Source organism: Hylobates moloch, unplaced genomic scaffold (genome assembly GCF_009828535.3).
Source record: "Hylobates moloch isolate HMO894 unplaced genomic scaffold, HMol_V3 SCAFFOLD_1, whole genome shotgun sequence".
Taxonomy (NCBI): Eukaryota; Metazoa; Chordata; class Mammalia; order Primates; family Hylobatidae; genus Hylobates; species Hylobates moloch.
In genome coordinates this window covers 184,598,139-184,623,137 of record NW_026652276.1, presented here as the reverse complement: position 1 = coordinate 184,623,137, position 24,999 = coordinate 184,598,139, and the positions used below count along the sequence as shown (strand labels likewise).

Sequence of the window (24,999 nt, the reverse complement as noted above, 5' to 3'; positions counted from 1 at the left end):
CACACTTCTGAGTGAAGTTGAAAAGCAAGATGTGAATCTGTTGTTCCTTCAGTTTGTCCGAGTTCTCACATGGCTCCAGTAGTGTGAGCATCCCCAGGCTGGGTGTAACTTTAAAGTGTATTGTTTAAAGTACATTTGTTTTACGCAACATGTCATTTTCCTGAAAGCCTGCTACCTAATTTGGTGCTCAGCCAACAAAACAGTGATTTCTTCCAATGCTGCAAAACTTAGAGGATTTTTTTCTAAAAAACAAAAAAAATTGATTGCAAAGAATTTATCTCATGTGAAATTTAAGATGTTATTCCATCGTATGGTCTTGGAGTGAAACTTCCTCATCTGTAGAATGGGGCTAGTAATGTCCATTTTACTAATCTCAGAGGATATTCAGGTTAGGAAATGTCCTGAATGCACCTGGGGTCCTTTGGATGCCCTCTCTTTAAGCCCCATTCCAACGCTTTTTATAAAACTCTTCCTCAAAGCTCCAAGGGTTAGTGTCTTGTGAAGATGTGGTTAAGAAAACTGATGTGAGGCTGTTTAAAAAAAGTACTCCTGTTGCAGGGATACAGGATTTTTGGAATAGCAGCCTGGGCCTTGGAGACATACATTCCAGTTCATTCTCTCTCACTAATGACCTCTGTGTCCTTGGACAAATCACTTCATGTTTCTGGGCCTTAATTTCCTTACCTGTAAAAGGTAGGAGATTAGGTCAGATGCTTCCAGGGCCCTTTCCAGCTCTAACATTCTATGATTCTTTCATATGGTGCATGTGTCAAAATTGTCTTTTGAAGATACTATAATGATTATAATTATTCCTCTTGCTTTTATGCTTCATGTCTTTTTTAGATTCATAAGCATCTTGACACCTTCGCTCAAAATGACCCACCTCTTTTTTTCAGAGTTGCCAAGCTGATCATTGCTGGTGGCCCACATTGTTGCTTATTCGTTTCAGTCTCTCTTGCTGAGCTTTATTGTCTTAATAGTAGATGACTGAGTTCTTAAAGCTTTTCTTCCTTTTGCCCTCTTGGTGTTTGGCCTGTTTCAGCGCTCTAGCTGCCTAGCCTGTTGGACGTTCTGACTCCCAGTAACTGTTGAGATGAAGTTGAATAGATGGTCATTCTTCAATATGTGGCTCTCCCTAAGTAATCCTTATATTCTTCTACTGGGAGAAGAGCCATGTCCATTCTCTGATTTCCTGCCTAATTTTGCAATAAATCAAGTGTTTTTACCAACCTTTAGACCATCTGCTCCTGTCACCCAACTGCTGGAAGACAGTGTCCTGGCTGCCAATGGACATCCAAGGCTTAGATTTCTGTTCTTTCTCAGCTTTCTGTTTCAATATGTTTGACTTTAGAGGAAGACTTTGTGGCATGAAATTAAATTTTTTTATTTCAGTAGAAATGTAGTGAAGACCCATCATGTGACATGCACTGGAGATACAAGTGAGAACCATCAGAGAACCTGAAAGGTGAAAACACTAAAAGAGAAATGGGGAAAAAATAAGACAAAGAGGCATGAGAGTGAAAGGAACAGAGAGACAGGGGTGGGAAGAACATGGGGTGAGACAGCCAGAGAGGGAGAAAGATTGAGAAGATGCATAGATAGATAGATAGATAGATAGATAGATAGATAGATAGATAGATAGATAGATAGATAGATGATAGATAGATAGATAGATAGATAGATAGATAGATAGATAGATAGATGAACAAAAGCATAAATGGAGGAGACTAGTTCTACAATAGGATGGCCAATACCAAAATTACAAATTAATTTCCAGCTACGACTGCCTTTTATCCACCTGAAGACTATGAAAATCTATCAACTGCAATCACGTACAAATACTCAGATAATGCTACAATATTTCAAATTTACTAGCAGCCAGGCACTTTCAGATCCATATACTGAAAGGTCAGCCATTCTGTACTACCTTAATAATCTTAGCTTTTTCCTTCTTTAATTAGAAAATTTATACTTGTTTTATTTCACTCTCCTCGGATTTCCTACATCTTGACCTTATCCAAGAGAGGTTGGAGTTATGACCACAGTGAGCTGTAGCTGATGGACAGCCACCGAATTCATTCATAAGCCCTCCACTGGCAAAGCTTCACCTTATTTTTGCATACTTACATGTTTTTATTTTTAATTTCTTCCTCTCTTCTGCTTCTTTTTAGCTTACAAACATCCTCCAGAGATCAAAACCCAAAAATAAACCCTGTAGTTGATCTTACATTGCGTTAAGACTATCATCATGCCTCCCAGCTTTCCTTCATCACCAAACTTTATGTAAAAATACTACACTTAGTAATTTCACTTCCTCATCTTCTACTCACCACTTCATAACTTATTATAAAGCTTTCTTTTGTCCATCATACTATTGATTTTACTTTCATAAAAGTCAACAGTGACATTCTATGAGCCAAATCCAATGACCTGTTTTTAATTTCTCACCTTTCTGGGTCTCTTTGCAATATGTGACACTGTTGACAACTTCCTGTATGTGGGACTTCTCTTTTTGCTTTGGAATGTAAACAGGTTTTTCCTGTTGGTGAGCAGGAGTTTCCCTGATTCAAAATGGCCAGCCTTACTGCAGCAACTATGTTACTTAGTATATAGTCAGGCAGCGTGCCACTCTCTAAAATATACCTATTACTGAGACACCTAGAATTTACCTATTTCCAAATATTGTGATTCATAGCATAGGCTCTGCCAACCTTTAGGCTTGTTGAAGTCCCACCTCTTCCTTTCCCATCCCCGTACTGATAATAATGCAATAATTTGTAGTATGTTGCATTCTTTCCTAATTTTGAACCCCAAGAGCCTATTAGTATACCAGGGATTTGAGACAATTACTTTTTTAAAAACTTGAATAATATTTGTAGTTGCTTGAGATAAGATTTCACAGAGAATTGAAAGTGTAGTTTAACACCAACTTCTAGGAATCTTAGTACCTTCAATCATAATAACTGTGTATATCAGAAAAAAAGAAACTATTATTTTAAAAGTCCCTCCTCACTTTATGCAAGGAGAAGAGAATATATCCTACTCTGTCATTACTTTAGCATTTGTAAATTGGCAATTGTCTTCTGTCTTGTGCTTTAATATTGTTTGTCCTCAACTAGGATATAAGATTTTTGTTGTTATTTTTGTTACATTTGTTATTTTTGCATTTTATATACATATTCCTGTTATTAAATTTTACCATGCTAAAAACATGGTAGAGTTATCCTCAAGGTGTCATGAACTTTTCATAGCAAAGTTATGTTGATTACTTGGAGGAAGTTGACCAGAAGTCAGCAAGTCGTTTATCTTTTTAATGATGATGATGGTAATAATAATACATTTCTAAGTTTTAGTTTTTCTCATAGAACTATTTTTGATATTTTTGTTTTAGAATTATGATTGGAGCCGGGTGCGGTGGCTCATGCCTATAATCCCAGCACTTTGGGAGGCTGAGACAGGTGGATCTTGGGAAGAGATGTGTACAATCAGCTTTCTCTAGCCAATATAAGCCATGTCTGCCATACCGCTGGCTGCCATTTCACAGAGTTGCAGTGAGGATTTTTTTAAAATCCAAGTTATAATAGTAAGCATCAATAAACGTAGTTCTAATTTTATTATTATTTTTAGCCTAATGAAACTACCTCCTCACTTGAGAGAGTTCTTTAACAAGTCCTCATTACACATTTTTCTGCATCTAAACATTCAGGTTTCAGTACTATCAAAGGACCGATAAAGCAGTGTGATCTCATTTACTGCCTTATTCCATATAATAATTGGCTTTCTACATATTATAATTAAAACAAAAACTTAATACCTCAATCCCTTAGGGAATATAGTAAAAAAGTGTTAAAATATTTGCCTCACAGAATTCATGATATGATGAATATTAAGTGTTTTGAGAGTTGAGTATAAAGTTATTTTGGATTTTTGTTTTGTTTTGTCACCATTAATTACCAACTTCTATTGATAGAAACATCTGGGAATATTAAGAATTTCCATTGATAGTTGTGATATAATGAACAATGTATGACTGATTTAATTTATTGTGGCTAAGCTCGCATGTTTAACGCCAATAAAAGAAGTAATTGTACTACACGCCTTTAGAGGATAGAGCTTAATGGTTTACTTACATACGGTTGATATTTTGTTCATGGGGATTTGAGGAATGTTAATTGTTGTCACTGTGAACATGTTTTTTTAATTAAGTCATCTTGGTGTCTTACATTGGATATCTTCTTTTATCTGTGTAATCTCAGTGATGGCCAAACAAATCTTGAAACCTTTCTTACTATGTTCTATGCTCCACTTACTCACATTTTTTAAAACTTGCTAAATATTTGATACGAAAACAAAGTTAAGCTTGGAACTCTATATTTTGTGAAGAAAAGTTCAAGTGCCATAAAGTTGTTTCACTAGGGGTAATGCAATGAAATCGGATGTAATGTGTGCCATGTTGTTAAAAACCCAATTAATATTCTATTCATATTATCTTTAATCGAATCTTCATAAGATTAAATATGAAACCTTTGGCCGGGCGCCATGGCTCACGCCTGTAATCCCAGCACTTTAGGGGGTCAAGGCTGGCGGATCACAAGGTCAGGAGATTGAGACCATCCTGGCTAACACAGTGAAACCCCATCTGTACTAAAAATACAGAAAATTAGCCAGGTGTGGTGGCAGGCGCCTGTAGTCCCAGCTACTCAGGAGGTTGAGGCAGGATAATTACTTGAACCTGGGAAGTGGAGGTCGCAGTGAGCCGAGATCACACCACTGCACTCCAGCCTGGGCAACAGAGTGAGACTCTGTCCCAAAACAAATAAAATAAATATGAAACCTTTGAAGATTCCAAATGTGCCAGGTATTATCATGGTGAAACTGAAGTGTCCATTCGTTGACTGGTATTAATATTAGAATTCTGCACACACTTGAGAAATTCCCAAAACATACATATTTTTCTCATTAAAGCTAATCTGATAATTTATGTATAATTCTCTACTTCTTTCTCCCCACTCACCTGATGCGTTTATTTTTACCACTTCAGTTTTAAAGCAAAAAGGAGCAAATATTTGCTACATTCTCCAATGACTGTTCACAGTCATGAAAAGCTGCCAATACGGGATTGAGGTCTTTTACCTCCAGTCTTGTTCTTTCTGTGTTCTCTAGGCAAGCCTGTGTTTGCATCTTCATTAAGTGTAGTAAAATGTACAGGAGTTTTTGTTGTTGTTGTTGTTGTTGTTGTTGTTCCTGTAGGGCTAGTATTCATTTCTAAGGCCAGCTAGATATATAAGACTCAATTCATTGGTAAATAAAATTTGTATCACATTGTCCACATTTGCTATAATGAAAAATGAAAGCTGTTAGAGCACCACTACTACACCATGGAAGCGTCTGCATTTTGTGTGTTCAAGCCTGAGTAATCAAGGTGATGAAGTAGGGATGTACAGTATACACTAATGACAGTGTTGGTGCAGGTCAGAAAGGAAAGGCTTATGTAAATAGGCTAAATATTATATACTATATTGTTTTAATGACGTTTAGGATTCATAATTATATTCTTCCAACTGCAAAAAAAAAAAAAAGCAAAGCCTCTAATATTTCCGTGAAAATTACCTTATTTCTAAATGCTTCTATCTCCTAGCCCCCATTACAAGCCATCAGAGTATTTGGCTTTATTACTCAAATTTTATAATATTGTATTTGTTAATAATACAACTACCATGTCAAAGGTGAGCAGACAGTATACTGAATTATAGTAGCTAACATTTGCTGGGCACTTACTATGTGCCAGGTGCTATACTAAGAGTTTTGCTTATACTGACTTATTTAACCCTCCCAGTGATTCTAAAAACCAAGTATTGTTATAATCCCATTTTGTAGATGAGGAAACAGAAGCCTAGAGAGTTTAAGAAACCTGGCCAGGGCTACACAGCTAGGAAGTGGTAGAGGCAGGATTCGAGCCCAGGCTGCCGACTGCCAGCCCTGTTGTACTTTACCATTACACTACACTGCGTCCTGTAGAGATTATTGAAGAACAGGCTAGACACTATATACATATATACATTTATTCAGATGCCATAGTTAACTTCTGGTGACATAGAAGCGGATTTGAAGATTTCAAAAAAAAAAATTGAAGAGGGTAGTTTTATAAAACATTACTATGTTGTAAATAGGATAAAAATATCAGTGAAGTTAAAGCTAGAGAGAAATGTAAGAAATTAACCAAAACCGTCTGCAAAGTCTTAAAGGTGTGGCTTTTTTCCCCCAATTCCTTCCCTGCTGACTTATTTTCATGGAGTAGAACAACTGATTAGCATATTTTATTTCTGTTGTTCATGCCAAGCCTGTTTACCACGACTGGATTTGCCTGATTGGTGGTGTTTAGTGCAGTGCTTGGCGGTCCTCTAAGGAGCACTTAGATGTCAGCTGTAAATCATCTGCTCAGCCTCCCTGACTGTGAGCTCCATACCTCCCACCTGGTGCACTGGGCACAAGCGTCCACACACTCACCATATGCAGGCAGATTCATGCTCAGCCTCTGGGGGCAACACTGCAAATTAGAAGGTGAATTTGCAGCTCTCTGGGCAGGCCCTTACGTGTGCATATCCTGTTCCTTGTCATTGGAATTGTGTTTGCAAATCCCTCTACACCCAGGTGAGGTTGTATTACACCCCTGGCTGTTGGATGGAGAAGAAAATAGAATCTGCTTAAAAGAGGGCAATTCAACTTCCTCTGAAAACTGGAGACTATGGGTGAGCTTTTTGTAACCACAGCCTTTCAAGGAATGTGATTGCAATCACAATACTTTAATGGTGCTCTCCTTGTTTCTTAAAAACATTCATAAAATTTGTATTCAATGATAGCTTAGATAGAGGTCTTTCCTAGCCATGTGGTGAGTCTTTAGAAAGAGATCTTGATGTTGCCTCTTGTGACATGTTTCTAAGAAACTACATTGTTATAATGCAAACCTAATCTCTGCTTGGCATATGAGCAGATGATATAAGCAGACAATAACATATGTTGCAAGGGAGGGGTAATGTAGTTAATTGAGTTGGCAAGTAACCAACTAGGATAGTTTTTACTAATAACTTTTGCTAGGTACAGTTACTTCCTCCTGTTTGAAAGCCTTTAAATGACAAATTTAATGATCATTATATTGTAAATGTTTATATGTTCTTTCAGAGTTTACCTTAGCCAGTGATTTTTCAATATATATTTTTTAAAGTATGGGTGATGATGGCTTAGAACAGGAACATATTCAAATTAAAAGTACATAAATAGACAAATATATAATTATGCATGCATGATTAAAAAAATTTGCTAATAGAAGAATCTAGTAGAAAATATTTGGCCACCAAATACAACGTTCCAGCTAAATGGGAGGAGGAATAAATGTCCTGCAGCACTGTTCTGTCTTTAAAGGCACAAACATGCTTAACTGAAAAAGCCATGCTTACTCCTATGTACAATTTCTAATTGCAAAGCTGGAATTTTTTTCTAGATATTTTTGTCAACATATTTTCTTTTTTTCTTTTTTCTTTTTTTCTGAGACGGAGTTTCACTTTTGTTGCCCAAGCTGGAGTTCAATGGGGCAATCTTGGCTCACTGCAATCTCCGCCTTCCGGGTTCAAGCGATTCTCCTGCCTCAGCCTCCCAAGTAGCTGGGATTACAGGCATGCACCACCACACGGCTAACTTTTTGCATTTGGTAGGGATGGAGTTTCACCATGTTGGTCAGGCTGGTCTCGAACTCAGGCGATCCACCGGCCTTGGCCTCCCAAAGTGCTGGGATTACAGGTGTGAGCCACCGCGCCTGGCCCATATTTGCTTTGTGATATAAATTTCCCTCCCCCTGCTGCTGTCTACTCTTCCAGTTTGCCCTTCCCCCATTTTATGTGGCATTGTATTATATTATACCTTGTGTTTTAGGCAAGTTTGAATGGTAAAATCAAATAGTATTTAGAAAATGAGTTATCCTTATTTGATAGCATCTTCATAAGGAATAGCCCTTCTACCTAACTCTGATTCACAGAACACCACTCATGCTTTCACTATCAAAAACTTATTTTTCTGAGTAGGAACACGGCAGTTCCTTGGGTTCTTCTTCATTCCCTTGAGGCATGTTGTGGGTTGACTTGTATCCCCCCAAAATGCTGTGTTGAAGTCCTGACCCCTAGTACTTCGCAGTGAGACCTTAACTGAAAATCGGGTCATTGCAGATATAATTAGTTAAGTGAAGATGAGGTTATTCTGGAGTAGGGTGGCCTCCTAATCCAATGTGATTGGTGTCATAGTTGATACAGAGATACAGGGAGAATGCCACGTTAAGATGGAGAAGCTCAGGAATGCCTGAGGCTGCCGGATGCTAGGAGAGAGGCTCAGGACAGATCCTCCCTCAGGGCCTTCAGAAACAGCTAACCCTGTTGATACCTTGATGTTGGACTCCTAGCCTCCAGAACTGTGAGACAATACATTTATGTTGCTTTAAGCCACTCACTTTATAATAAGTTGTTACAGAAAACTAATAAGTGGCATAAAGCAAGGAATTCAAATCAAAATCCTTTCTGCCTCTCTTCTTAATGGTAGAATCCTTGCCGTGCTCATGCCTTGCCTGGCCTCTTCCAGGGATCTTCCAGGCATGTTCCTTGGTGCTCTCTTGGTCTGCACCCATCCATTTTAGATGCCACTACTATTTGACTACTTTCTTACATGCACACACACACATTTCCAGTGGTCACTGCCCATTGTGTCTGCAGTGACACACATTCTTTAGTGACGCAATTGATGGCATCCCATTCTGACTTCACTTGCCTTTCCAGTGTTTTCCACACTGTGCTGCCTGTGCACACCACTGTATTTCAGCCGCATCACTCTTCCTGTTAGTTCTCTGGATGCGACCAGCACTTTTCCACTTCAAGCATGCTGTTCCTTTTGCAACAAACCTCCCAAGAGAATTTTACTCTTCTTTCAAGACCTGTTTCAAATGCTGCTATAATAGAGTCTGTACACCAGATACTCTACATTCAAATAATATACATTCAGTTCTATACATTCATTTTGATATATTCATTTGATACATTCATTTGATTCTATGCATTCAAATGCCGCTGTACATTAATTCTCCCTCTTAAGCAGATGCATTTGCCATCTCTTTGGTCTCACAAAATAATTCATACTTCTTTTATGAAATTTATAGTAGTGTTCTTTGCATTATTGATGTTTGCACTAATGTTTCATTGTCTTCAGCCCTCAGGGCATCTTTAGCCCTTTTTGGCAGAAATCCGGAATCCTCAGGCTACATCACAATTCCACAACAGATGAGGGAGACACATTCTGCCAATTTCAGGCGGATGTGTTCCTCCTGACACGTTCTTTGTTCCCTTGAAGGGTACCGCAGTAGACTCAAATCAAGGCCTTTTGTGTTTTTATTCCCATCACTATTATACTTGGTATCTCCTTTCTGACCACAAAAGGATAAATTAAGAATCTGATGGTTCCCTCATCTCAGAAAGTCACAAGGGAGATGATATTTTTTCATACTAAATCTCTTAATCCCTTAATTCATCCCTGACCTGATGAAGTCTCTAAAGCAATTGTAGCCATTTTTTTCAAGATTTTGTGTACTTTATTACAAGTGTGTTATACCTCAATAAAAATACTTTTTAAAAGCAATCAGAAAAAAGAAGAAAGACTACCAGCAAAGAGATGACAGCTAGATTAGCAGCCTACATTTGATCAGAAACAAAAAAAGTTTGGAATGTAATTCAATCGTAACTAAAGTACCAGGGAAAATAAACATCAACTCAGTCTTTTACCTAAACAAATGATTATTTATGAGTAATGGTGACTAAAGTCATTTTCACACCAAGACTAAAATAACCTCCAAAATATGTGCTTCAGCAAGGACTACAACAGATGAATCGATAATAGCAAACAGGTTGGTGGATCTACATAAGCATTAACTTTCAAAAATAATGAATTTTTCCTTTTATTTTTAGTTGACATATAATAATTGTGTATATTTGTGGGATACAGAGTGACATTTCGATACATATATACAGTGTGTAGTGATCTAATTGGGGTAATTCACATATCTATCACCTTAAACATTTATCATTTATTTGTGTTGTGAACATTCAAAATCCCTTCTTCTAGCTTTTTGAAAATATACACTAAATTGTTGTTAACCGTAGTCACCCAACTGTGCTACAGGACACTTATTCCTCCCACTTAGCTGTAACTTTGTATTTGGTAGCCATTTTTTACTGGGTTCCTCTATTAGTAAACGTTTATCATGCATGTATAATTACATATTTGTCTATTTACTTTTAATCTACAAATTATATAATAAACTCATGTTCTAACATATTTTGTATATTATGAGACATAGAAATTTGACATTAAAATATAAAAATTCTCATATTTTATTCCCAACTATAGATAGAGGTATATAAATGAATTTTTAAAAACAATTATTTGATATTCTTTTCAATTAGAAACTGTAGGTGAAATAATTCCAAATTTAAAAATAAATTTGTTTCTCTTGAATAATACAAACCGGAAATGATGTCAGGTTTGCCAATAATGTAAGAAGCAATATATGATTACAAATTCACATTAAAGATAATATCTTCTACATAAAGCCTAAAAGAAGCCATATGGTAGGAATATAATCATTCAGATTGATGCTTGGAATGATGGAATATAAATGAAAAAGCAGTATTGTAGGGTTCACATCATCACCTGTGATTTATTAAAAATAAATGAAAGCTACAGGGGAGAAACAAAATTAAATTTACCTTTTAACAAATAACCCAAATTTTTAAGAATCTTTTCTTTGTGATCTTTCAAGTGAATGTGTATTCAAATAATCTCAATATCATTTTTTAGTCAATCCAGTATGCTCTGCCTAACTTCAAGTTAATAGATTATAGCAATTTTTAGAGAGCTGAGTTTGTCTATTTTCCTCCTAATCTATTTTAAATATGATGGAACTTCAGAATTTCTGAGACTACATTTGTAATCATTTAGCCTCAAGGGGTATGAAGCAATCAGTTTTCTGATCCAAATTATTCAAATTATTGCCTCTGTGGAGTGTGAATTTTAATAAAACTTAAGTGAAAGTAGTAGTATACATCATGTGAAAAATAATTCTTTCTGTGATTTGTCTTTTTAAAAAGTATTGTTATTTCTCTTGTCTAGGCACTATTGGAATTAGAAGAACTGCAAACATGATGAAATATATTTTATCATCAGAATTAATTAATTGTTGATGTTTTCTTATGGTACATAATCTGCTACCAATATATAATAAAGTTCTTGAAATAACTGTAATATGATACACATTTGAACTCTAATTTTTTGGTATTATATGTGATTTAATGTTATTTAATTTATTCTATTTAAAAATAAAAATAAAAAAGGTGAGTTACTGAATGAAGTTTCTTTGCCAGAAAAAAAGTCATTGATTTTGTCAGTCATTAAGGACATAGATAGAAATTTAGGGCTCCTAAAAAGTTTTAGCAATATAGTTATAGTCAATATTTATATAGTACTTTCTATGTGCTGGACACTTTACATACATCGATTATGTAACCCAGTGAAGTGTTGTCTTCTATATTTCACATGTGAGAAAAGGGAAGCATAGAGAGTTTACATATGATTTATGAAGGACATAGCTAGTATATGACAGAAATGGATGTGAACACAGGTAATTTGGCTCCACAATCTTTGTTCTTGACTACTACTATACAGCTTACATTCGTTACAGTTTTTCTTTGACGGTTGTAAAAAAAATAGTTTGTTCTGTTTGAGGGTATGAGATATCATGGAGAAGAGAAAAACAGAAGTCTATTCATTTGTTTAGCAATTGGGTGATGATCATTGGTGATGATCTTCAAAATCACTAAGACCAAAACACTTCTCCCAAGAAACTTATAATTTAGTAAAGTAAGTAGAAGTAAATGGACTGTGATAAGTGTTATATTAAAAGGGTGTATTACTCAGGTAAGTTCCATCTTGCTGTGGTAACAAATTAACTCCCAAATCTCAGCTTAACTCAACAATCTTACATAGTTGTCCTTTATACAGGGACTCAGCAGTCTATTTCCATATTGTGGCTGTGCCATCTCAGCATGTGGCCTCTGTTATCAAGACAAAGGAATAAAGAACACAGAGGGCTTGGGTTTTCTATTCCGTGTTTCAACTAGGGAATAGTATACTTCATTTCTGCTAATATCCCATTGATTAATGACTACTTGAAGTGCAAAGGAGCTGGATAATGTGTAGGAGCATACAGCTATTTGGTGAGCAATTAATGCCTTGACCAAGAGGTATGTATGTCGCCTGGAAAAGAATGGGGGTTGAGCAATAATTAGTTAGGATCCTACACGAAGTTGACTGAAGAGTGGCAGAAAAAGCATTGATAGGGGCTGGGGAAGGTAATTGAGGAATTGAAAACAGTAAGTTTCTGGGCACCGCACAGGAAGAAGCTGTAGCAAAGACTTCAGTACCACGGAGAGCTCCTTCCATTTCCATTGCTTGCTTGCATATAACGTAAATTGTTTTTCTGTTTTGGGGGGATTTATTGTTCCATAAATTATTGGGGTACAGGTGGTATTTCGTTACATGAGTAAGTTCTTTAGTGGTGATTTGTGAGATTTTGACGCACCCATCACCTGAGCAGTATACATTGCACCATATTTGTAGTCTTTTATCCCTTACCCCCTCCCACTCTTCCCCCCAAGTCCCCAAACTCCATTGTATCATTCTTATGCCTTTGCATCCTCATAGCTTAGCTCCCGCATATCAGTGAAAACATACGATGTTTGGTTTTTCCATTCCTGAGTTACTTCACTTAGAATAATAGTCTCCAACTTCACCCAGGTCACTGCAAATGCTGTTAGTTGATTCCTTATTATGGCTGTGTAGTATTCCATCATATATATGTACATCACCATTTCTTTTTTTTTTTTCTTTCTTTCTTTTTTTTGAGACGGAGTCTTTCTCTGTCCCCCAGGCTGGAGTGCAGTGGCGCGATCTCAGCTCACTGCAAGCTCCGCCTCCTGGGTCACGCCATTCTCCCGCCTCAGCCTCTCCGAGTAGCTGGGACTACAGGCGCGTGCCACCACGCCCGGCTAATTTTTTGTATTTTTAGTAGAGACGGGGTTTCACCGTGTTAGCCAGGATGGTCTCGATCTCCTGACCTCGTGATCCGTCTGCCTCGGCCTCCCAAAGAGCTGGGATTACAGGCTTGAGCCACGCGCCTGGCCTCACCATTTCTTTATCCACTCGTTGATTGATGGACATTTGGGTTGGTTCCACGATTTTGCAATTATGAATTGTTCTGCAATAAACATACCTGTGCAAGTATCTTTTTCGAATAATGACATCTTTTCCTCTGGTAGATACCCAGTCGTGGGATTGCTGGATCAAATGGCAGTTCTACTTTTAGTTCCTTAAGGAATCTCTGCACTGTTTTCCATAGTGGCTGTACTAGTTTACTATCCCACCAGCTGTGTAGAAGCGTTCCCTGTACACTGCATCCGTACTCACATCTGCTGTGTTTTGATTTTTTGATTATGGCCATTCTTGCAGGAGTAAGGTGGTATCACATTGTGGTTTTGATTTGCATTTCCCTGATCATTAGTGATGTTGAGCATTTTTTCGTATGTTTGCTGGCTATTTGTATATCTTCTTTTGAGAAGTGCCTCCCAGCTGCGAAAGAAAGGGGCTTTAGTTCTTCCCCAGTCTGTGAAGTCTGCATGCCTGATTTGTGCTCTCCCCTGAGTTCTGGCCAGGAGGCTTCTTGCCCCATTCAAATTGTTACAAAGTTCAGCTAGAGAATTCCTTCTCCCTGTGGAGTTTTACCTTCTGCTCCTCTGTCTACCCTCTCGATGGATCCCTGTGGTGCCAGGCAGGAATGGGCTGCCTGGCAACCTAGCGAGCTCCTAGGGCTTTTCTTCTGCTTCCCCTACCTCTGGATTTCACTTGACCTGGCATTTTAACTTGACTCAGGTCTAGGTAAAGTTGGAAACTTCTCCCGCAAAAAAGACCTTCAGCTTCTCCAGTGGGGGCATATGTTAGGAAGAGGAGGGTCTCCCTTTGCCACTTCCACAGTTAGGGCACTCACAGTATTTGGGGTGTCTCCTGGGTCCTGCAGGAGCAGTCCGCTTCCTTCAGAGCATCTTTGGGTCCTCTCATATAAATTGTAATGTCTTTTCAACAAGAGTTTATTCCACTGACATTTGTTATAAACCTATAATATATTTTGTGGATAGAAAAAGTCATAACACATAACCATCATTGGGAAGATAAAACTCTCTGTAATGCAATTGGTGTGTTCAATGATAGAACCATTCACTTGGTATTATGAAATTATGGAGATGTTCCTAACATTAATCTTGGGTACAGGAAGGAGTTGCATAGGAAAATTTCTTGAAAGAGATGATTTATGATTTCATATGTTTTATTAAGTGGTAAGTAGGAGTTTTGCCATAACAGAGAGAAAGAAGACAGTTTTGGTCAGGAGTTGAAAAACTTTTTCTGTAAATGGCCAGATAGTAAATATTTTAGGCTTTTCAGGTTATATGTGGTAGGTCTCTGTTGCATATTCTTTGTGTTTTACAAATTTTTTTTTTTTTTTTTGAGATGGAGTCTTGCTCTGTCGCCCAGGCTGGAGTGCAGTGGCGCAATCTTGGCTCACTGCAAGCTCCGCCTCCCGGGTTCACGCCATTCTCCTGCCTCAGCCTCTCCAAGTAGCTGGGACTACAGGTGCCCACCACCACGCCTGGCTAATTTTTTTTGTGTGTGTGTATTTTTAGTAGAGACGGGGTTTCACCATGGTCTCAATCTCCTGACCTCGTGATCTGCCCGCCTCGGCCTCCCAAAGTGCTGGGGTTACAAGCGTGAGCCACCGCGCCTGGCCGTTTTACAAATTTTTAAGATGTAAAACCATCTTTACCTCAAGGGTTGTAAAATGTAGGTTATGGCCCAGGTTTGACAGGTGGTCCATAGTTTACTGACCCCGGTTCTATGCAGAGAAAGTAGTAGCAAAAAGAGAGACGTGTACTTACAACTATATACAGTCTCGTCTTGACAGAGTATGAAGTTTGAAGAAGGGTCATGATAGATAAGCCCAGAGATGCAGGTAGGGGATATGCAGGGTGTCACATTGAGGAAATTTAGACCTACATCCATAAATATGAGTATCAATAGAATGATAAAATCATATTTGCATTTTAGAAAGATAGCTGTGTTGAGAATTTCCCTGAGGAAACAAAACTGAACTCAAAGAGGAAGCTGTTGGCAGTGGTCAAAAAGGAGGTAATGAAAGCCTGAAATAACGCAGTGGTGAGAAGGATAGGCAAGAGAAGACTGTTGAAAAAAATCTTAAGATATAATAAAGACTTGGTGATTGGTTGACCGGAGTGGGGAAAGTAATCAATAATGACTCCTTGTTGATTGATTGAGTAGGAAAAGTAGTCAATAATTACTCCAAGACATGATAGCATTGCTTTGACTGAGATTATAAATATTATGCAAACTCATTAATGTTCATTATTTAGCAGGAACTGTGACTGTTAAAAGGATCTGACATTTAGTCCATAATCCCATCATCTGGGGTCAGACAGCACTGTCACATCTTCTGACATGATGTGACCCTGTCACACCTGGTAGGTTGTGGGAAGTCTGTTAGGCTGTCCCAGGTAGGGTGTGGGGAACTTTTGCTGCTATTCATCAAGCAGATTGACTGTGATAAACAATATCTTCCCACTGCAGAATGCTCATTCAAGGTAAGGGGTAAGGTATGCAAAGTGTAGGTTCATGGAAATAGTCCTAAAGGCTGTAATTTTTAAAAACTGTCAGTTATTTTAGCTACTTTTGGATCAAGAAATCCAAAATTTTGTAGATTTTGAGCTTGCCCTCTGTGATGGGCATGTACCGTCCATGATTGCCCAACATTTTTATATAGTTTCCCACAATGTGAATATAGTCTTCCCAAAATACAATTCCCATAGTTCCTTCCTTTCTGGGGTGAAGGCGTGTCACCTAGTTTGCACCTATCAGGCTCAGCCTCATGAGACCGGATATTGAAGAGTGCAATGTGACCTGGGGACCCGGTATGGCGAGATCAGTATTCTATCAAGTGAAGATTCTTGTTTTGGAGGAATAGCTGTGGTGAAAGTTCTGTTGATTCGGGGGGAAGTAGCTGTTGTTTTTATGTTGGACCTGTCCCATGGTGGGGTGGACATGACTCTTTGCTGGGCAACACCCAAGTTTACTTCTCCAGGCCTCCCAGAAAAGGTATGTATCTTAAAATCCCCTCAATTAGGTTATATTCTGTGCTTTCCAACTGAAAATGTCAATAGCTGTACCCAGGGCTTCAATTCATTAAATGTTGAAATTTTATTTGCAGAATTAAAGAATATATCTCAGTGCTGTGTTTCTCCTGCACTCAAACAAAATTTCCATTTAAATAGGTAAATGATCTGGAGATCACCCATGCTGAGCATGAAACCCTAGTAGAAGTGATGAACAAGAGGCATGGTAACCCTTGTCTAACTCCAGAAAGCCACTGTATGTAGAAACAGGATCTGATTATTTTAACTGTACCTCCAGATTGGCTGACCTAAAAGAATTATCCCTAGCAATGGTATATCTAAATAACCTGTGACTGCTGCCATATACAAACAGCTCCAGGTAGAAATGTTTTATCAAATATTTTATTCTTTGTCTTTTCTTTGCTAAATGAAACTAACGGCAACGTGCTGGCTACCTGTCCAGAACTATATTCTGCCTTAACACCTGGTGCCTGCTCCTGTGACCTGCTCTCTTGTGTGTTTAATTTACAACCAAACTTCCAGTTTAGGAGTCAGATTTTACACATATGCAGGTCACAGAAACTCAAAGAAGAGGAGGCTTTAGAGATACAAATACAAGCCATGTAGGAGACTAAAAAGAGCCTCAACAAGGCTTTCTTTAAAACAAAACAAAAATAAACTATCACCAAGTCCTAAAAGCTACCTCCGATGTTCTCAAGCCTGTCTCTTCTCCTCTCTCCTCTCTGCCAAAGAAATGCCAAGTTTGACCTATCTGTCAGTTATGTGATATTATATCATTTTTTGTTATTATACTTAAGTTATGGGGTACATGTGCAGAACATGCAGGTTTGTTACATAGGTGTACACATGCATCGGTGATTTGCTGTACCCATCGACCCATCATCTACATTAGGTATTTCTCCTAATGCTATCCCTCCTCTAGCCCCCCACCGTCTGGCAGGCCCTGGTGTGTGATGTTTCCCTCCCTGTGTCCGTGTGTTCTTATTGTTCAACTCCCACTTATGAGTGAGAACATGCGGTGCTTGGTTTTCTGTTCTTGTGTTAGTTTGCTGAGAATGACCGTTTCCAGCTTCATCCATGTCCCTGCAAAAGACATGAACTCATCCTTTTATGGCTGCATAGTATTCCAGTTGTATATGTACCACATTTTCTTTATCCAGTCTATCATTGATGATCATTTGGGTTGGTTCCAAGTCTTTGCTATTGTGAACAGTGCCGCAATAAACATACATGTGCATGTGTCTTTATAGTAGAATGATTTATAATCCTTTGGGTATATACCCAGTGATGGGATTGCCGAGTCAAATGGTATTTCTGGTTCTAGATCCTTGAGGAGTCGCCACACTGTCTTCCACGATGGTTGAACTAATTTACACTCCCACCAACAGTAAGAGCATTCCTATTTCTCCACATCCTCTCCAGCATCTGTCGTTTCCTGCCTCTTTAATGATTGCCGTTCTAACTGGCGTGAGATGGCATCACACTGTGGCTTTGATTTGCATTTCTCTAATGACGAGTGATGATGAGCTTTTATATATATATATTTGTTGGCCACATAAATGTCTTCTTTTGAGAAGTGTCTGTTCATATCCTTCACCCACTTGTTGATGGGGTTGTTTGTCTTATTCATGTAAATTTGTTTAAGTTCCTTGTAGATTCTGGATATTAGCCCTTTGTCATATGGATAGATTGCAAAAATTTTCTCACACTCTGTAGGTTGTCTGTTCACTCTGATGATAGTTTCTTTTGCTGTGCAGAAGCTCTTTAGTTTGATTAGATCCTATTTGTCAATTTTGGCTTTTGTTGCCATTGCTTTTGGTGTTTTAGTCATGAAGTCTTTGCCCATGCCTATGTCCTCAATGGTATTGCCAAAGTTTTCTTCTAGGATTTTTATGGTTTTAGGTCTTACATTTAAGTTTTTAATCCATCGTGAGTTAATTTTTGTATAAACTGTAAGGAAGGGGTCCAGTTTCAGTTTTCTGCACATGGCTAGCCAGTTTTCCCAACATCACTTATTAAGTAGGGAATCACTTCCCCATTGTTTCTATCAGGTTTGTCAAAGATCAGATGGTTGTAGATGTGTGGCATTATTTCTGAGGCCTCTGCTGTGTTCCATTGGTCTGTATATCTGTTTTGGTACCAGTGCCATGCTGTTTTCGTTACCATAGCCTTGTAGTATAGTTTGAAGTCAGGTAGCGTGATGCCTCCAGCTTCATTCTTTTTGCTTAGGATTGTCTTGGCTATATGGGCTCTTTTTTGCTTCCATATGAAATTTAAAGTAGTTTCTTTCTAATTCTGTGAAGAAAGTCAGTGGTGGCTCAATGGGAATAGCTTTGAATCTATAAATTACTTTGAGCAGTATGGCCATTTCCACGATATTGATTCTTTCCTATCCATGAGCATGGAATGTTTAGGCAGTGTGGCTATTTTCACGATATTGATTCTTTCTATCCATGAGCATGGAATGTTTTTCCATTTGTGTCCTTTCTTATTTTCTTGAGCAGTTGTTTGTAGTTCTCCTTGAAGAGGTCCTTCACATCCCTTGTAGGTGTATTCCTAGGTATTTTATTCTCTTTGTAGCAATTGTGAATGAGAGTTCACTCGTGATTTGGCCGTTTATTATTGGTATACAGGAATGCTTGTGATTTTTGCACATTGATTTTGTATCCTGAGACTTTAATGATATTATATCATTAAAAAAATCACATGGGGAAAATTAGGAGAATTTCTAAAAAGTCTTTTTAGATGGATGATGTTGAAAAATAGATGGAGAACACTGTCATCAACTAAATGGGTGACAGATCACTTCACACATATGACAGCAGCCAGTATGGGCTACAGTGGTCAACCACAATGTTGAGAGTGGGCCGGGTGCCGTGGCTCATGCCTGTAATCCCAGCACTTTGGGAGGCCGAGGTGGGTATATCACTTGAGGTTAGGAGTTCGAGACCCACCTGGCCAACATGGCAAATGCTGTCTTTTCTAAAAATACAAAAATTAGCCAGGCGTGGTGATGCATGCCTATAATTCAGGTGACTGAGGCCTGAGAATCACTTGAACCCAGGAGGCAGAAGTTGCATTGAGCCAAGATTGTACCACTGCACTCCAGCCTGGGTGACTCAATCTCCAAAAAATAAAAATAAAAGAGGATGAAAGTGAAGGCCATGGGAGCATTAATTTTAGCAAAATATAGATATATATTTGATAAAAACAGTTCTACCTGGAGCTGTTTCTATACAGCAGCAGTCATAGGTTATTTAGACAAAACATTGCTATGGATAATTCTTTTAGTTTATCCAGTCTGGATGTACAGTTAAAATAATCAGATCCTGTTTCTACATGCAGAGGGTTTCTGGAGTTAGACAAGGATTATCACGCCTCTTGTTCTTTACTTTGGCTGGGGTTTCATGCTCAGCATGAGTGATCTCCAGCTCATTTACCTATTTAAATAGACATTTTATTTGGGTGCAGTAGAAACAGAGGGGACTGAGATATATTCTTTAATTCTGCAAGTAAAATTTCAACATTTAATGAACATTATCCTAGTCACTTTACATGCAATTTAGCATTTAATCCTCACAATATGAATTGTTTTACTTAATCATTCCCACAGTTATATTGAGTAGATCTTATTATCTATCTATAACAAAATAATGATCCTGGGACTTAGAGAGTTTAAGTAACTTGTTCAAGATCACACCACTAAAAACTGACAGGGCTGGATCCCATGTGACTAGTAGTCACTGAAGTCACTAGTGACATGGACATCTTACTTAACCCCTTTAAGCTTCTATAAAATAGGAATAATAGTAACACTTCTCAGGGTTTTTAATGAAAAAATGGGTTAATCTTTGTAAAACACTCAGGACTTTGCCTGCATCATTAAATACTCAGCAAATGTTAGCTGTTATTAGTTTGTCCAGAATCTTCTCTCTTTCTCTCTTTTTTGAGCATTAGGGTAGGCAGAAGTCTGAACCATGGTGCTGAGTAGTAATTTTGGTATTGTAGTAAACTTCCCAGATAGGTCAACTGGGCATTTCTTTGGCAGTGAGGAGAGAGAAGAGACAGGCTTGAGAATATTGGAGGTAGCTTTTAGGACCTGGTGATAGTTTATTTTTGTTTTGTTTTAAAGAAAGCCTTGTTGAGGCTCTTTTCAGTCTCCTACATGGCTTGGATTTGTATCTCTAAAGCCTCCTCCTTTTTGAGTTTCTGTGGCCTGCATATGTGTAAAATCTGACTCCTAAACTGGAAGTTGGGTTGTGAATTAAACACACAAGAGAGCAGGTCACAGGAGCAGGTACCAGGTGGTGAGGCAGAATATAGTTCTGGACAGGTAGCCAGCATGTTGCTGTTAGTTTGAGGAGAGGCTGGGGGCAGGCAGTGGGAAGTGATTATCTACCACCATGCAGCTGTTAAGCAGGGAGGGAGAGTATGCAGTGTTAGGAGAGAAGGCAGCAGAGATAAGCTTTGGGCCAGCAGATCAGAGAGCTTCCATTACAGACAGACAGGGCAGAGTCTGCACAGCTCTTTGAAAAGGATGCTGTATTGTCAAACTCAGTGGTCACACAGACCCAAGTATAACTGATGGCTTTGCCCCTTAGGAGAACAGCGTTTGACTTAGAAATGTCTCACTCATATCTGTATCTAACTCGGAGATGTGTCTACCAAGAGGACAGAGGGTATACAATAACTGATGAAAAATTTAGGCATTTGGAGAAAAAGACAGAGAACCTAAGCTTGTGCCTTATAGGAAGGGCTCTCTTCCTGTTCATTCTCAGATGGTTTGCGTTCTATAACTGGATTTGGACAGGGTTTCTATTGGATCAGGACACATGTCTTCACAGAACTAAGGTACTACTATTTAGGGATGTGGGGAGGAAGCCAGCGGACAGTGTAGCGGAACCTGTGTTCAGATGCCACTCACTAGTCCTATTATCCTTGGCAAGTCACTTAAATCTACTGAGTCTTACTGGGCGTAGTGATGTGTGCCTGTAATTCCAGCTACTCAGGAGGCTGAGGTGGGAGGATTGCTTGAGCTTGGAAAGTTGAGGCTGCAGTGAGCTGTGATCATACCAGTGCACCCCAGCCTAGATGACAGAGCAAGACCCTGTCTCTTTAAAAAAAAAAAATTCCTGAGTCTTGGTTCCTTTATCTTTAAAATGGGAATGATAATAATAGCCAACATGTACAATACTGTGTGCCATACACTCATTTACTTTTCACAGCTACTCTATTATTATCATCCTCATTTTCCTGGAAAGGAAACTGAGGAACAGAATGATAGAGTAACCTGCCCAAGATTCCACAACTCCTTGGCAGTGAGCAAGGATCTAAACATAGGCAGACAGGGTTTCTATGCTGTCAACTTTTCCCCTCTCCTGCCTCTCTAAACCTGGCACAGAGAGGCATTCAGTAAATGGTAGTTCTGGAAGAGGAATGGTGAGGCAGCATCAAGAACTCTCATCTTTTATGTGTACTGAGCAAGGAAAGAATCAAGTTGACTTAGAATTGACTCTATTTATAGAACTAACTAGAGGTGTAGAAATAGGTAGGTTCTCTTCCATTTCTAACTTATGTCCATAGATACACAATTCCAGAATGATTTTTAAAAGGTTTTAGTGCTTTTTGGCTTCTTAAACTTAAATCTGAAACCAAATAATCAAATCAGTGCTTTGAAAAGTAAATATACACAGTGTATATGTGTTAGTGTGTGTGCACATACTATTCAATATCTTGTAGCATTACTCTACTTAAGAGTTGTTTTCGTACCTATTTTCATCAGGCTGGTACTTCACAGATAAGCTGCAATAAGGGTGTTTTTAGGAAATTCTATGATTACTTTTCAGAATATGAAATCATGTTTGGCTTTGTTGAAATGTCTGAGTACATTGACCTAGCAAAGAAAGCAAATAATAGACAAGCCAAATTCTGTAAGTAGACAGTTATTCATATTTGAATTAACAGATTAAAGAGTGATAAAAGGAATTCTGTAATTCATTTTTTCTTTTTCATTTACAATATAACACTAACTTTCCAAACTAGATTTTCAGAAAAGTCTGTGTTGTTGTTTTTCTTTATTAACTGATGGAAGCCTTTAGATATCCCTTTTAAAGAAAGAGCAAATGATGAAAAGGAAAGGAAATGGAAATCATGTTAAATATTTGTGCCATTCTTAGCTTACACTTCTTATGTAGACATAAGGTAATAACTTTGCTAAATTTCCTGACAAAACATCGTACGAAGCTTTCTGAAAGTGTCGGAAATAATAAAATATTTCTTTTACAATTGTATCATTTTTATATATGGGGTTATATTTTTCACATAAAAAATCATCGAATTTTAATGTACTTGCCCTTTGTTTGGTGATACCCTATCTGTCTTGGTTCTTCAAACCCATGAAAAATAGACCAAGGCTTATTAAACCCACTTTAACACTAACCATGGCAAATTATAAGCTAAAGAGATTTGAGTAATCCACATCTTTCATCTACGAAATATAGAATTGACCCAACATGAATGTGTAATTTTATCAATGGGTAGATTATTGTTGGTAATAAAATATTCAGTGTGTTTCTTGGAAGTGAGTAGCCTACATCTTTATGAGCATGTGTACATTTTATTGTAGAGATGGGGGATCATAGAACTTCTAGTTACAGTTTTGAAGACTCAAAGTGTGCACATTAAAAGCACAGAAAAGTATTCCTGGGAGAAAACAGGGTTCACACAAGGTTTAGTCACAAACTTAAAATAACTGAAGACTTGTCAAGGAAAATGACATCCTGGAAGGCACAGAAATGTATGTCACTGTCTTAAAAGAGAGAGTGGGGGCAACTTTAAACTAATTAAAGACATTGTGAGTCAAATCTTGCTGAAGTATAATGTGGATAAAGGAAACTCTGCTGTTGATTCCTATCCTTCAACCACAACTTTGATAAAGAAGACAAATATTTCATATTGGTTATCTAGATAGCCAAGGTTTGTATGACAATGAATTTAAAACATCCATACTTTATTAAAGGAATCATGGCTTTACAGAGTGATATTGATTGTTGGTACAGAAATTACAGCAAAGTTATGATTCTATTTTTAAGATGTTTGTACACAATATGCAAAAGAAAAACATTTTCTAACAATAGATGCTTTAAAGTCTTACTCAAAATAAAAAAGTTGTCAACTTTATAGAATTTCAGAGTTTGAAGGATAAACTCCACTTTCTTTGCCCAAAGCTACATCAGGAGAGCCACATTTGACTTGTTTACTTTTTCTCAATTATTTGAAAAAGTATAGCCTCTTTCTCTGGGGAAAAAATTTCATATGAACATTTTTTGCATAAGTTTACATATAACCAAAACAATGAAAACAAAATCATTATTGTAAGTACACCATACACACATATACATTATATGTACATATCTCTTTTTCAAAAATTATACTTTAAGTTTTAGGGTACATGTGCACAACGTGCAGGTTAGTTTCATATGTATACATGTGCCATGTTGGTATGCTGCACCCATTAACTCGTTATTTAACATTAGGTATATCTCCTAATGCTATCCCTCCCCTCTCCCCCCACTCGACAACAGGCCCCGGTGTGTGATGTTCCCCTTCCTGTGTCCATGTGTTCTCATTGTTCAGTTCCCACCTATGAGTGAGAACATGCGGTGTTTGGTTTTTTGTCCTTGCGATAGTTTGCTGAGAACGATGGTTTCCAGCTTCATCCATGTCCCTGCAAAGGACATGAGCTCATCATTTTTTATGGCTGCATAGTATTCCATGGTGTATATGTGCCACATTTTCTTGGATTCCTCAGGGATCTAGAACTAGAAATACCATTTGACCCAGCGATCCCATTACTGGGTATATACTCAAAGGATTATAAATCATGCTGCTATAAAGACACATGCACACGTATGTTATTGTGGCACTATTCACAATAGCAAAGACTTGGAACCAAGCCAAATGTCCAACAATGATAGACTATAGTACATATCTCTTTGAGAAAAAGTGTAGTTAAATTATTGTGTTAGATCCTGTTTTCCCTTTTCCAAATAATATTAAAAATTCAATATGGACCCTATTATTCAGCATGCAGCAGTGAAAGCAGCATGTAAATTTAAATTTATTATCAAACTCAAAATTTTAGTTATCCCCAGAATGGTTTCCAACTTACATATATTAATTAGGTGGTATATGTCTTTCATGGTACAAAAGGCATTAAAAAGATCACCATGGTGGATGCAGTAAATTGCATTCATAGAACATGAAAAGCTGATTCTGAGTTCTCTCTTTCTCCTAGTTCTCAGTTTATGTATGCACCCTTGCTCATTATGTCTGCCTTTGTGTAATATTCTCCCACTTTTCTTGTATTCATTTAAATTGTACTCATAGATTACAATGAGGACCCCCAAATGAAAGGGGTCTTAGTGATCATGACCAGCATTTTAGAGATGTCAGAATGAAGCTTGAGAGGGGGTGCCCTGACAGAAGTCATACAGTAGTGGTGACAGAACTGAGGGAACCATCTCTGGATTATACTCTGCTGCTTTGTGTAAATAAAAATAAATATGGGAAATCTTAGCTTTTTCTTCAAGACCCAGTTCTAGTCTCACACTCTGATATGAGCCATTTCTGACTAAGGGCACTGGCTGGAATCCAGGCT

At 37.9% G+C, this 24,999-nt stretch overlaps 1 protein-coding gene across 4 annotated transcripts in view; it reads left to right on the top strand.

Annotated features, from left to right (window-relative positions):
* RELN (reelin) overlaps positions 1-24,999 on the top strand; it is a 543,089-nt gene that overhangs the window by 125,224 nt on the left and 392,866 nt on the right. The window lies entirely within an intron of this gene.